Raw genomic sequence first — 16,238 nt, 5'->3', positions numbered from 1 at the left:
TTTCCACGTTCTGCAAGTCTTGTCTGAGTATGCCAAAGGAGAAAGGGGATAGGAGCAGACCAATAGAGGGCACAGTATTTTATATTTTATTTTATATAATATGTGTATATTAGCTCCTTCGGTCATTTACTCATTTTATATGTTTTTCAGTTGCACTACTTTAAAAGTTTGCAGTGCATTTTTTACCTTTTATTCTATTAATTAAAAAGTATTATTCATACAAAATATAAGAAATAGGAGGAGGACACTCAGCTGTAAGGCAGTGTATTAAAGTTTTGCTGGCCAGATTACCTTCTGCCTGCCACACATCTTTCTTTTTTTCTCACTTCTAAACAGTCTGCATACTAATAAATACAATCCCAACATACCATGAGGTTGAAGTTCCATTTTCTGTATATATCATGCCCCTTTGTACATACTTGTCATTTTAGCACATACTTTACATAGTGTATTTAGAGTAACCTAAGAAGAAAAAACAAGATCATAAAATCTACAGCAAAACTGCTGAAGTCACTCTCACTTAGGAAATATTATAAGACACAGCAGGTTTATATACATTCACAACTTTCAACATGAGCTGAAACAACTTCCATGTGAGTGCAGCTCTGGGAAACCTGTGAAAATCTCAGCTCTAAACAGTTAGAAAGCAAAGTATTAGGTTGCGTAAGAGCAACCTATGACTAACACTAAACACATTAAAATGCCAATATATAAACTAACAAAACAGAAAATCTCTGAAAGCTTTGTTCAGCTTGATTACCTGGTCTCTAAATGGTAAGAGCAGAAATAGAGGTTCCAAAGAACATCCATGAGTCTGGTTAAAGCCTAGGTGAGGTGCAAGCAGTGCTGCCAATACATGCTGCAGCCCTTCCGTGCTCTGCTGCCCATCCCAGGGCAGTATGGGAGATGTTGGAAGCACCTGGCTTCCTGCTCCCTGCAGAGCTGCAGGTCCAGGTGTACTGAATGCTCTGGTCATTGGTGAGAACAAGACTTGCTAGGATACCTCAGGACCAATCTAGCCCAAATCTATTATCCACACAACAGGGAAAAGGTGAGTGATCCAGGTGACTGATGAACGGATTAGAAGAGATATTCAGTTTTATCTATTTCTCACAAACAAGACATGCTGGATGATGTAAAGGTCAAGGGCAGCCTTGGCACCAGTGATCAAAATACTGTGAAGTTTAAGATCTGAAGAACAGTGAGTGAGATTAACAAGAAATTGGGACTCCAAAAGAGCAGGCTGAGATTTCCAGAAAGCTAAGCAAGCACTGAAGAAGACTAGCATTGATGAATGTGGAGCTCCTGACTTGACCTTAAACACAAAAAGGAAATATACAGGAGGTGAAGGCAGGAATAGGCTATATGGGAGGAATAAGAAAACCTATCACATCAAGAAAAACACCAAATCCCAAATCAATCTGAAACTACCAAAAGAGATAAAGGGTAATAAGCAAGATTTTTCTAAGTTGCTCAATAGCAGAAGGAAAGATAAGACAAATGTAAACCCATTGCTCATTGGGGCAGGAAGTCTTATATGACAAGAGATAAGGCTGAGGTATTCACTGTCTTCTTTGACTCAGTTTTCAGAAACCAATCTTATTCTCAGTCATCCTCCAAGCAGAACCTGAAGGAGCGAAGTTGTACCCACAGTAGAGAAAGAAAGAGTTATGGATTACTTAATCATCCTGTACATATCCAAGTTTTTGGAATTCAGGTTTATGGAGCTGCTTGTATCCCTGTGAGACTGTTCTCTATCATCATGGCAATCATCAGAGATTCCTGATGGCTGGGGAAAAAAGACAAGTGTCATCTATCTTCAAAAAGGGCAAGGAGGATACAGGAACATGTGCATTGGTCAGCCTTGTCTTATCCCAGAAAGGTTATGGAGCAATTTCCCCTAGAAGCTGTTTCTTAAAACAAGAGACAAGAAGGTGACTAGGACAAATGAAAACTATTCTAAGGGTGAATCATGTCTGCCTAACTCTGCTGCTGTCTAAGATTAAATGGATGGCAGCCTGTCTAGGAACAGGGCACTGAATGCCATGTACCTTGATTTTTATCAAGTCCTTTGATACAGCCTCCTATAGTCCATTTATCACTAATTCAGTGAGTTTTGAGTGGGATAAATAAATAAAGTAGGTGGAAACCTGAACTGCCAGACTCAAAAGTTATTGTCAGTGTTTCAATTCTCAGCTTGTACCCAGTATTTGGTTGGGTTTCTCAGGGATCAGTACAAAGATCAGTGCTGTTTACTGTCATCAGCCAGGATGGTGGGACATCAGCTTTACAGAAAGCTCCAGATCAGGAGAGCAGACAGAATGCTGAAGGGTGGCAGGCTTGCAGTCCAAAAGGACTTAGGAAAGTCAGAGTCTCAGGGAAGAGTTCCTTCCCTGCCATTTGTCATTTATAAGGCAGCATCTGTAGTGGTGTATTCAGTTCAGTGCTTCCCAGCACAAAAGCAATATTGACATTGGAATGAGTCTAACTGAGGACCTCAGTCAGGGGAATATGGTATTCAAGAAGAGACTGAGAAAACTGAATCTGTTCAGCTTGGAAAAGAGAAGGCTCAGTGTGAACCTTATGGCTGTCTACAACCACCAGAGAGGAAAATACAAAGATGTTCTCAGAAGTTCACAGAGATTAGAGGAGAGACAACAGAGGCAAGTTGCAATATTTTACCTGGAAAGGTGGTTAAATACTGGAACAGGTATCCTATCCTTGGAGGTGTTCCAGACTTGACTCAAGATGCCCCTAAGCAAATTCATCTAATTAAACTTGTTTAGCACATGTAGCTGGACTAGATGATCCCTAGAGGATTCTTCTGGCATAAAAGATGGTTCTACACTTTCCAGAAAGGGTTGCAGTCAGTGACTCAATACTAATATCTTAGATGTAAGATGTAACCAAAAGCATGTATTCTATTATCATCTTCATAGGCTGTTAAAGCAGGTGAAGCAGCGCTCCTTATCTCCTTCATGACTCATTCCCAATAACTCCCTCCAGGGCTATCTGCTGCTAATGGGCCATCGAGTCCCACTGCATGACTCATAAATCCATCACCATCTCTTTGTGAGATGCTCTGCCAGGGGTAGGAACCAAGCATCCTACCTGGATATAAAAATGGCCAAAATTACTTCCATTAAAATCCTGGAATCAGGGAAGAAATGTAAATAAAGATTCAGGATGAGATATTGAGGAAATCAAATGCTAAAAAAGAGAAAGTTCTGAAAGCTTGGGAATTCTTGATGCTTTTCACTCACCCTCATTTCATCTCGGTCCATTGGTTGTAGTTACTCCTTTTCCAAATTTTCTGATTTTTTCCAATTGCATTTTATTTTGATCATATCACCCTTCCTGAATGTTGTAGTACTTCTTTCTTGTGGAATCCTTCCAGAGGATTTGTAACATTTTCTTCTCTGTTTTCAAGGTTTCATTTCCCTTCATGAACAAAATTCTTCGTTACATTAATGGGAATTAAACCTTGCAATTTTAATGAGAATTAATTCCTCAAGGTCTGGTCTGTATCCTTGCAGTTCATGTTATCCAATGCCATTTGACTCTTTTCCCTTTTGGTGCATAATTTTTTTTTTTTTTTTAAGCATTTCATTTCATCAATTTCTTTTCCTCTCTTTTAGTTTGGCTTTGTTCCCTAATTTTGAGATTTCAGAAAAAATATTTTGTTCAGTCTAGGTCCTTTTCAATGTACCTCCTCTTTTTGTAATCCATTCTGTTGTAGTCACTGCATTTCCAAATTTTCTTCTTTTTTTTAATTTTTTCTTTTTTTTAAATTTTTTTCTTTTTTTTTAATTGCCTTTTATTCGATCATATCTCTTTCCAGAGTGTTTGTGACACTTTCTTCTCCGTTTCCAATATTTCATTTCCTTTCACGAAAGAAAATTCTTCTTGGTATTGCCCCAACATTACTCCTTCCTCATCAATCTTCTTGGCACCAGCCTCAGCCAAATGTTTTTACTTCTCCACCTTGTGTTAGGGTTCTGCTTATGGTTAAGGTCCAGAAATCCACAACTCCCAGAGCTCCAGGGACACTGCAATTGCACAGGCATGCCAAGGGGAGCACGGCACTGCCCCAACATTGCTCCCTCCTAGTCTTTCTACTTAGCACCAGTGTTGGGCAGATGCTCCTTTTACTGCTCTGCCTAGGGTTAGGGTTATGCTTAGGGTTAGGTTTGAGAAAACCACAAAGCCCTGAGCTCCAGGGAGGCTGCAACCATGGTGTCAAGTGTCCCCAAAAACACTCTTATCTTCTAAGGTAGGGAGTGCTCTAAATTTTTTTCTTTTCCTTGGGGTTTAAGTCCTTCCTACTCCTCTTAGTAATTTTCCTTCATGATCCACTCCTCTCTACAGATATTCTATATAACACCAAAACCAGACTAAATATAATTAAACACAACTCCCACTTCTGAAGATCTAGTTTTGCAGCCACTTAGGCAAAAGAGGGTTTTTTTCTGAAAATCAGCAATCTGAAAAGGATTTAGAATAAGATTACTCATCCTTGCCATAACAGCAACATATAATTAGTTTCCTTGCAAGTGCTGGTTGTTAAGAAATTAAAAAATAAAGAACTCTGTTCCTAAAACCTGACTTCCACCCAAGTCAAGCTGGAGATGTGATGATTGCAAGGTACTCTAGCTATGTTTGTCTTATTCCAGACCTCTCAAATTTCTCTATGAATAAATAAGATTATTGCACAATAGTTAAGACATCTATGAAAATTTTTAATTATACAAGATTTTTAACACAGAATAGTGTTAATTCTATTGCATATCTTCAGGTATTGACAGATCACTAAAAAATGAAACTGCTTGGTTTGAGAAGATGCTTGAAGCCAAGAGTTAACTTCAGGTCCAGTTATTCATAGAAATTTTTTCAGTATAAATCAAAGTGTATCTGCATGTTATAGAAAAATTTGGTCACATGATAAATAAGAAAGGTAGGCTTACTTTTTCAACAAATACAAAAAGTCAGTCAGTATTGTTTTCCATTTTCAAACCTTTATCTAGCCATCAATTTTCTCTAAACTTACTTCATATTACCTCCCCAACATAAACAGATTGAATTTTAGCCACAGAGGGACTAGAAAAAGCTAAGATTTCAAACAAGGTTTTGATACATTCCTAGCAGAAAAAAAAAAAAAAAAAATACCAGATCAAGCATCCCACCATTTTTCAGACAGTTATGAGAGAATTAAGAACTTGACCATGGCTGTGATATTAGTTCTCAAAAAAAATGAGGGAGACAGTCAACCACTGAAAAAGCAGGTCACCGTATGTCTTAATTTATAAGAAGTGATAACAGTATATTAAAGAAATCTTATATAACATCCAACATGAGTTTCCTTAGAAGGAATATTTGAATGAAATAAAAAAAAAGCACTCAAAATGGCAAAGATAAGATAAATAGAAGTGTATAGATAATGACCAATTTGAATTTGAAGTGATATTCTAAACAGAATAAAAAAAATCAATATTTCAACAAAGCAGACCTTTCATTGTTACCATTTAATTTTTCTTGTAGAGAAACAATCATACAATACTCAAGACAGTTAAAGTAAATTGTGATTTTTTCATTGTTTTTCTGCTCTTTGAAGAAAGTAACAGATTTCTTCCTCTGGAAGTCCTAATGATCCCAAATACTCCATTTCTGTTGAATTTTTTAATGGTCAAACTCTACACTAGTAAAATCTTTCGTGCTCCAGCCAAAGAGAGGGTGTTTTTTTAAGAAAACAAGAAAAGCACGCACAAGGAGACGGCATGAGTAGCATAAATGCAATTATTAATAATGTTGCTGAGTGTGAAAGGAAATGAAGATCCTAGATAAACTCCACTGTAAAATGCAGATTATATAAAAAGCAATGGTGCGCAAGGGTATGTCACATCTGACTAACGTCATGTCTATGTGACATATGAAAAAGCAATCTTCTCCACCTCCAACTAATGCATAGAAGAAAAAGTTGATTTCCATTTCAAATACCTGGAGCTCCTCTCCAGAATTTTCAATTCCCATTTGGCCGTCTCTCAGTCAGATAATTATATATAACTTGACAATTTGGGTGATGGGGGAGAAGAAAGCAGCTATTCATAGTGACGGTGAGTGAGGACACATGACACCTTTCTTTTCTTATTGTAATCATTCAGTGCTTGCTGGCTTATTGCTCTGTTCCTGTTAACTTGATTAATATTACTTACCTGCTTTATGTTTCATCTCCTGTATTTTTTTTACATCAGTACACTCATCTTTGGCTTTATTTTCCAGTTTCTTGAACATACTTATATGCTGTTCCAAGGAGTTCTTTATTTATGCTCCCTCACTTCTGGATCTGTTTGAATGGTTAATGCATTTGTCATGTAATTATTTTTTGTGGTTTTGTTTTCTATGTTTTTCTTACTGTGCTGAATGTTTTAGTTCTGGACAGTATTTGAGACAAAGTTTACAGAACAAGTAAAGTGCTTTGCACTGTAATTTTGATTTAGTTAAGTGTAAAATTACATCTACAGTAAAGCCAAAGGGGGGAAATGAAGATACTGTATTTCAGAATAACAGAGTTTAGGGGAAAAAATTCAGCAGGTTGAGTGAAATCGAGTGCAATGAAATGGCAGAGAGGAAACAGCAGAGAGAAACTGAAACGTGTATAATGAGATTAAAGTGTGCCCAAAGGATGTGGAATGCATAACATACAGCAATAGAATGAGGAGTTTAAAAACCAATATGGACAAAGGAGGGAAAATAGGAAAAAAACAACCACCCACACAGTAAGGAAAAGCAATACAGATGGAACCTCACTGAAATTTAGTATGAAAAGATTTGTGTAGCCATCTTGACCCACAGGTTTTGATAATATTGAAAGTGTTAAATACAGAGAAAGATTTGAAGGAATAGAAAGAGAAGCTGTGAGTACTAAAACTAATTAAAAAACAATCCTGCAGTGTAAGACAGCTGTACCAAAAACAGTTTGAGCAAAACTATTTCAAGGAACTGATGTAAGAAATTGGGAGGATCTTTATTTTTCCTGCCCACACATGTTCCTATTGCCCATTAAACCACAGGAACTAAAAAATTACAGATGTTCATGGCAACAGCAATCAATACAGGAGGCCTCAGGCTTGAACTGGAAGTGAAAAAAACAAAATCTGTGAGCAACAGCAATTTCTGACATTTAAAAAAGTACTTTTTTTCAAAATTCTAATTTGGATTGAGATAGGTAGGCATACAGTTTGAGTGTATTTTTATACGAGAAAATCCCAGTTAGGATATTTAACTTGCAGGTTTAAAGAATTGGCATTTCAAATATATCATTCATTCTTTGAACAGTTAGGATTATTTTGATTTTACAGCTTTCAACATCAAACATTACTTTTTCCATATTAACCCACTGCACTGTGAAGACAGTTTTGCTTGTTATCTGCACCACCCAATGATCTGGTCCTCTTATAGGTGTCATGCAGAAGGTTGCTGAGGAAGTAATTTTCTCCTCTTAAAAAAGCTAAAATACTCAGGAAGACCAGAAAATATCATGGCAAAACCTGATCTACAAACTCTTACAGAGACTGACAGCTCAAATAAGTTTTGAAACTACATTTTACTAGACCTGAAAAAACTGTTATTTCTAATGTTGTTTTTTTTGTATGGGGTTTTGGTTTTGAATTTTTTTTTGCAAAAATCTAGCAGAAATCAGACCATTTTAGTTACAGAAAACAAAAGATTCTTTGGGGAAAAAAAGGAAGATTTTCAATTTTATTGAAAAGTATTTTCTGTTATAAACCAGTCCTGAAATATTAACTTCACAAATACTATCACAATTATAAAGCACTCAACAAAAATGCACCCTACCTCCCTCAAAAAAGTGGTTTCCATCTGAAAAATTCAAAGACAGTCTGCCTATTATACTGTGCATCATTACCTTCCTCTCCACTTCTTTCTCTTTGCCTCTCTGGCTTTCTCAGTCTGAATTTAGTTCAAGTTCTTTCACTACATGTGTTACTCACAGAGATATTCTCACAAATTAAAGGCTACCACTTGATCCTGTAGCCTTTGTAAGTAAATATTGTGGGTTTCTAGAAAGGTAGTTCAGAAAATATAAGTTGTGATCCATCTTTTGAGAACCTTAGTGTTTATGAGTCTAGAGGGAGCCTGAGGTGATTAACTGAAGAAGACAGATTCATGAAGTTGAACAGGTTAACAGTGTTTTGTTTTCCTTGTGCAGTCACCTATCAAACAAGCAGCTTATCAGTAAACTTCAGGAACAAATATTTCATGCTAGAAGGTATGCATCAAACCATTAATATGGCTGTGAGTTACATATTGAGACAAGATTTAGTAATTTTTTCCAAATAATTAAACAAGACCTTTTCAGACATAGTAATAATCAAGTACTGAAGCAATGATTGGTAGTAAGAGAAGCTTGGTTTTGGAAGGATCCTGATTCATACAATTTTTCCTGACTGACCGCTGACAGAATGAGTGTAGTGAGTTACCTGACCCAAGAGGAAAGCTAAGAAAGAAAAAAAATAACAAAACAAACAAACAACAAAACAAACAAAAAAAGACCCCACAATTATATTAGAGCACAAGAAAAAAAGGACTGAATCATTTGGGGGACTTAGAGTACAAGTGCCATTTAATTTTATCTGTTTCTGGAGATAATTTATCACTTGTTGCTACCAGCAAGAAACTTTATAACTGTATCTGTACATCTCTCCAGTCATGAGATGAAACTTTTGAGATTCTCATGCAATAAAGAAACTCGGATAATTGCATAGTCCCTGCCACCATTTTCTGGCACTGTAGCACCATTGCCATGAAAGGGAACTGACCCTTAGCTACCTGGAACTATGCTCCAGAAAACTTCAGAGGTAATTTAACAATATTAACCTGGAAAATTTCCCCATGGGAGGTAAATAGGGGTTTCTTGTAATTAAAAACAAACTAGAAATATGATTTTAACAATACTGATTTGGAAAGGGGGGGCAGCTGACAAACAGAATACAAGCTAAACTAAATTTTTTAAGCTTAGGTTGAAACCAGGTTAATTTGGGGTTTTTTTAGGCATACTACTAATTCCCAAGTTTATGCCTGTTACTTGTCTTTATTTAAATGAGAGCCTGATTGAAGATTGAATTTCAAAGGTAGCTGATCACTAAATAAACTGTCTGTTACCAAAGTTGTTCCCCAAATTCCTGATTTCTCAGCAAATGCTCTTTTTAGACATGTAATCATAGATTTCTATGAGGCATAATAACTGAAAGTGAATTTTAAGGATTTGGCCACATACGTTGTTTTCCTCCTTTTATACCATCAATTAGGTCATCAGAGCAGCAAACTGATCCTTCTTGTTTTGATCATCTGGGATTTTGTATCATAAAGGAGCAGAGAGAGAGTCTAAGCTGAAAACTGTCCATTTTGAAAGAGAAACAAGAATCCAGGCAGCTAAGTGAAAAATGCATCTTTTACCAATTGCATGCTGATAGTTTTTGGGGTATTATTTACCACAGAAAAAGGCAGAAAATAAACAAAGATTCAAAAGCTGATCTGTTATATAAAAGATGCCCTGACTAACCCAATAATTTAATACTAACTCTATACAAAACAAGTTATGGTAGTAAACAAAATCGATTGTAGTAATCAAATACAATGATTAGCAATAACAAAAATAAGCAGTCTCTATAAATAATGCCTCTAATACATAAGTAAGCTGGTATACCTGGACTCCAGTGATCATATGCATGAATATTTCTCTTGCTTAGTTGCACTACAGCCTAAAGAACTCTTAGCAACTGCTGCAGATTTAAGCCCTCCTCAGTGCCAAATATTTCTGTGAAGGTCAGTATTCTTAAAGCACATACAAAAACTACAGTAGGATTTGAAGATTTATCTGGAAGTTCTTTAGAAAGAGGAACACAAGAAATGAAAAATCCTCTGAAGTTTTCTATGAATGTTCTTCTAATTCTATTCTGTTATTAGCACAGGGTTAGATTATTCAAGGTCAAACATCTCAACTTCATGACTTGCTCAAGACCTGGGAGCTGTCAGAGTTGCCTGATAATTACTCTGATGGAGATCCTAGACATACTAAAGGCAATGGGAGAAATATGTCCAAGGCACAGATTTTATTATTCTGACACATTATTGCCTTACTACTGAGCCTTCCATTAGTTTGGTGATACTCTGATATAAAATTAAATATGCTCAGAATCCTCACTATTATGGTGTAAATTTAAAAGTCATGACTTTTACTGTGACCCTTTCCTACCAAAAATGAGAGAAGGTGTTCTGCTCTCATGATTTAAAAGCTTTTTGGAAACAATAATTATATAACCCAAAAAAAGCCAACAAAAACCCCCAAGAAAAACACAAAAAAATTTCCCCAAAAACAACAAAAAAAAACCCCAACAAACAAAACCAAAACAGGACAAACATCAAACAACTACAAAAAAAAATCCCTCCAGAAACAAAAACAACAAAAACCCCACAAACCAAAAAAATCCAAATATTTCTTCTTAATAAAGAAAATTATGACAAAGAAAAAAAAATCAAGTTGATGCCACAGAGCATCAGCATGCCTCAAAAACTTTTAGGATTTTTAGTACTGTCAAATCATATATGTTCTTTTCCATTTCACTCAGTTGTGCTTCTATCGGAGTTGACAGAGCTTCACTTTTACATCTGCCAGAGGTATTGCTACTGTAACCTTATCTAGAACCTACTATGCTGCATCCAAGTTGCCAGTCTTACACTTGGAATTCATGTTGCCTTGAGCTGAACACAAACCTGATCTCAGAGTAGCCAGAAATAAATAATCCAAAGCAAACCCAACCAAAAAAAAGTTGTTTTATTTTGATCCTCAGCTGCCAGTATTGCAACCTGAGCTTTTGGTTCTGCATTCTCTAGTTGAGAGCCCAAACCACACTGTTGTCCATAAGTTCTGCACAGGAATCTGGAAGCACTGAGAAATACTGAAAAAAGAACTGTGAAACAGGCAATTTTGTTGCTTCCATTTAATCCACAAACAAGTGATTTATCATCCAAAATTTATGTTGATTTATATTCGACTAAAGTCTGATTGCAGGTGGGAGTAAAATGTGAAAGCAGGCACCAGAATGGGAACTGATATACCCAGTACACACAGAAATATTCTGGATCCTTGCTTATAGAGACTTGATTTTTGGTGTCTCACTTCCAAACACCCCATGAAGAAGTGGCCAACACATTTGTTAGATAAATCAATTAATACAAGTAACTATGTCCATCACCTGAATAATAATCTGTAGATTTAAGAGGAAACTATCAGGGTTTGGTCTTGCAGTTCATATTAGAATTCTTGAGACTGGTGAAGAAAAGCAGCCAGGACGAGACTCTTACTGAAGGCAAGCTGAAGAGGACATGAACAGCAGTATGCAAGGCTATTGCAAAAAGTAAATAAATAAAAAGGCAAGACGTGGACATGTAGCAGGCAGACCTTGTCTAATATTAGAATAAACAGCATAGATACAGAAGTATTGGATGATGTGAAAAGCTTCATTCCTGTTGGAAAACTGGGAGAATGTGAAAAGTATTGAATGTGTTGAACTAGTACAGATGCACTTCTGTTTATTCTGAGGGAAAATATGTGCTGTTCTGTTAAGACTAGTTCAAAAGTCCAGAGGAGGTTAGGTTTATAAATTTTACCAGCAGAACGGCAGACAAAACATTTTCTCTACACTTGTACAAGGGAGTGTACTTTGGAATGAACATAACCTACTTGTACACACAGAGGTGGATAGATAATTCAGAGCCTTTTCACAGGAGAGATCCAAATGTCCGTGGACCTTATAAAGTGGCTGCTTGGTCTGAAGAGACTAAGATAGGTCTTGAGAACGACATGGCAAGTTATCAACAATATCTGAAATAAACATCACAGCAGAAACCAGTCTACAAACTCACTCATTACATCTGTCCATCAGACTTCACATCACAAAAGAATGTTACCCTCAGACTCAATGTAGAAATTGCAGAATTTTCTATCAGTATGTTGGAGGACAGTTCTTACCATTAAAGACAAAAGGACCAGGTCTACCAGAATAATAATTCTGGGTCATGTCTCTATGGGCAATTTTCTTGGGGTTTTTTGGGGTTTTTGTTGTTGTTGTTGTTGTTTTTTTTGTTGTATGTGTGCTTGTGTTTGTGAAAAGAGCACCAAAGCAGATTACACTAATGTACATTGGAGTTTGTGGTATTTTTCTCCTGGTCAGTGTAACTAGCTGTATCCAGATACAAGGTTTTGAAAGAATCACTGAAATTATTTCTCTTTTACAATTTATAGTGAGAGTTAAATTGTCTTGTTACTAGGAAGCAAACAACTGTGAATTTACTAGTCATACAGCAATTCAGTCTACATTATTTTATTTTGTTTAAAAAGGCTGTCTTGTACTAAACCCAGGTTGAGTTTACCATTTCGTCAGACTTACTGCAGAATACAAAGATGACTTCCTGACTGGAAGACAAGGGGGAAGGAGAGGTGTGATGTTTTCATTTGTCTGGAGCCATGCAATCATGTCCAGTTATAAATCTGTTGTCAGTTCCACTGATCAATAATGGTTAGCAATAAGCACCACTAGTCTCCAGCTTGACACTGATGAATGGTATAACCAAGAATGGGATAAATCTCCTGATAACAGCATCTAGATTCAAAGAAGTCATCCATCATCATCTTCCTTTCTCCTGTCCTTCATCCCAAGAACTTATTGCTCTCAATGAGTATTACTCCCTTTCTTCCCTGTCTCAAGATATGCTTAACCCTAATTTTGCTCCAGTGCTGTCTTGCACATATACATCTTCCTATGCTACTCACTAATTACTCTATTCTTCCATAGCAATTTCTAAAATTGAGAGCAGGAGCTTTAAGTACTTCTGTTTTACTATAATGAAATTCAAAAGAGAGAAACAATCAGAAACATCATGCAACAAAGATGCCTTTCCATGAATAAAAGCCTAGCAATCTTTAAGTCTAGCTTATTATTAAATTGAAAAATTTATTTTATTTGTTCCTGGGAGAAGAGCCTTAGGTTTTTACACATGTACATATATGTGACTGTACACTTATTTAATTTCAAGTAGCTTTAACTTTAGGTTCCCAAGTCCACATGAACAACACAGTTCACTACTGGTAGCATTAACTTATGTCAGTGTGACTAAGACAACTGAGTTTGGCTTGCACATCTATGCAGCACAGATGGCATCTACTCACCCAACACATTTTAGAATAATTTTGTTGAATTTCTTTTAGTTTTAAGGCCAATATATTATTAGTGCACATCCCACTGGATTTCACAAAGGTGCTTCACAGAAAGAATTAAGACACCTTGACAGTGGAAAATATTAATTCTGCCCAATTTCACCTAGAATAACACTTAAATTCTTCTTTATTTGTACAAACACTTTTAAGCCAGAATCATAATAATGCAGAGTTATCATGGGATTTGCAGAATTTGATGATGATATCCAGTTTTATTTAAATGCAGATATATTTTTTCCATTCAAATAAAATTTTGTGCAAAGAAATGCCTTTTGCAGATTAACGATTGAAGTCAGATGTCCACAAAACTGAAGACCCCTTTCCTATGTGATAAAATATTAATTTGAAACATATTATTTTGCTCTCAGTATAATTTGGGTTTAGTTTTCTTTTTTTGTTATCAAAGAATTCTTTTTAAAAAGCTTAGAATTATTTTTAGATTTTTTACTGATGTTAGTTCAAAACAGAAAACAGCAAAACACATTGATGTACAATCATGGAATTTTCTTCACCTACAATGGGCTGGAAAACTTGATCCTCCAGATCACCTGGGGAGGTGCCACCTGACAAGGAAGGCAAAACACAAACACACTGAATTACTAAGGGACAAAGTAACACTACAAGTGTTTTAAGAGAAGGGCACCTGTATCCTTTCATTGTTCGTTTCTTAAGAAGTGAATCATGTAAGTACACATCCATTTCATGCCATCTCACTGACATTGCAATGCAACTTTTCAATTTATCTCACGTTTGTTGAACACCCAGGAAACCATCTCAATGATACCCTCTGAAACCTATGTTGATTATTGTTGTATTCAAAAATTCTTCTAAAGTAGAATTATTGTAGTCCCAAATGGACCTCGTAGGAAAGGGGAAAATGTAGTTTAGAGGACAAATCACATCACAATAGCCTGTTATTATGGCTAAAACCTGCTTATGTAAAAAGGGTACTACCAACTAAAGCCTTCTGTCTGACTTAAAATGCACAATCACGCCTTAGTTCATCTTACTTAATTTTAACACAGCAGTACACATCAGTGTTCTTAACATACCAAACAGCCCTTAAATTCTGTGGCTATATACCACTCATACACAGATCATTTTGTGGCCAATCTGCATTTTACATCACCTATTCTAATTACCTATTCAACCAATGAAACACAGCAGTCAATCAATTTCAGAGTAGACTAGATATGTAACTGGAGAGAACTAAAGCAAAAATACAACTATCAGGACTGAGGTTATACCGCTAAAGTCTTGTACAAAAAATAATGAAGGAAAAATTCAGCTAGAGGTGTTAAATGTTCAGATAAGTCTTGCTGTCAATAGTCACGATGACAACATAAAGAAGTGCAAAGATGACACTGAATCAGTACAAGAAATAAATGCATGTTTGCTGCTTTTTTATTTTTATTTATTTTTTTATAAAATGTTTGGCCTCTTACCTTATTTTTTTATATAAGAAATCTGAAGTGATAAATATTAAATCTATAACCATCCTTCAAAACAGTCTGAAAAAGTGAATTAATTTGTTAGCAGTACATTTCTCAGTAATCATGGTACTGTCATGAAATCACACTTTCTAAATCCATTTTTATGTTACACTTCCTCACCTTCCTTTAGTCTTCTATGGAACATCCTGGTGCAAGAGCAATTATTTCTCTAGCTTTCTCACCTGTATTCTCTATGTCTCAGGAGGGTATTATGCATTTCCTCTGGACAGTCAGATGGAATAACACTGCAAAAAGCAACATTTCTATATGCATTTTTCTTATTGTAAGACTCAAACAATATGAGCACATTGATATATGGTCAAATTTAACTTGCTGTTTAATATGCTAGAATGCAGATGATTAACAACATAAAAAGGCATCTTACTATTACATAATAGATACATCAGCAGTACCTTTATTACCATACAAAGTTGAAGGAAAATACTCTAGCCCCTATTTCCATTTTTGAAACATCCTTATTTGGTATTCTTTGTATTTATGTAATTAGCAGTAGTAACTAATAGTAGTAATTAGTAGGAAAATGCAGCACTTTGGTAAAGGGATGTAAAGCCAATCTTGTGGACACTGGGACTGTCATCCACAGGGCCAGGCAGGGACTGAAGAGCCCGGAAGGTTCACCAGGGTGTTGGTTTTCCCAGAGTCCTGCTTGCAGCTGCTGCCTGTTCTGTCCTGCGACACCGACAACACCCACCTGGCAGATCTGTTTTTCCAGGGGCACCAGAGCTCAGAACAGCCCTGGGAGAAGCATGGGGTGAGGCTCTTATCCATACATTGACCAGATGCTCTCCAGAGTGTCCCTTTTCCAGTCTGTGAGATGCTTGGTGAGACAAGGGAAGAGGCCAATTATTCCTATGGGTGAGGTTCTGCAGGGCTCCCATCAGGATTCTTTGGGCTCATCCTCTAGCCACCTCTCAAGAGACAGGGTGTCTCCTGTAGGTTTCCTGACATATTCTTTATCCTAAACCAAGGTCTCATGCCTCAGGATGTGCTTGCAGGGCATGTTTCCTTCCCACTGGCATGGGCTGAAGTCCAATGAAACTCCTCTGGGAAATCTGGAGCTTATCCAACCTGTTTATTGGAATCACATTGCTTTGCAGTCCATGGGTGGTGTTCCTTAGTAGCAGCTGAGGACATGAGATCACCTTGTTTGGAGGCTGACCTCTTTCTCTGCAAGCAAAGCTTTGACCTTTGCCATCTCCCACCTGGTATTGCCACTGTAATGTTGCACCTGTCCTACAGTCTCCAGCGTCTCTCTCACAGCTAGAGTGACACAGTACTAAAGAAACAGTCAACGTTTAGATCCCTAGTTTTTGCACCACCACATCAAAGTGCAGTTGCACAGCTGATGAGGAAGCTGAAATTAAGGTCACGGTCTCCAATTTCTTGAGGTGGGGTCCCTCCAAAAGTTCCCAAAAGAGGACAGGTTGAAATTC

This window comes from Parus major, chromosome 4 (genome assembly GCF_001522545.3).
Source record: "Parus major isolate Abel chromosome 4, Parus_major1.1, whole genome shotgun sequence".
Classification (NCBI taxonomy): Eukaryota; Metazoa; Chordata; class Aves; order Passeriformes; family Paridae; genus Parus; species Parus major.
Note: the sequence above shows the minus strand (reverse complement) of the source record.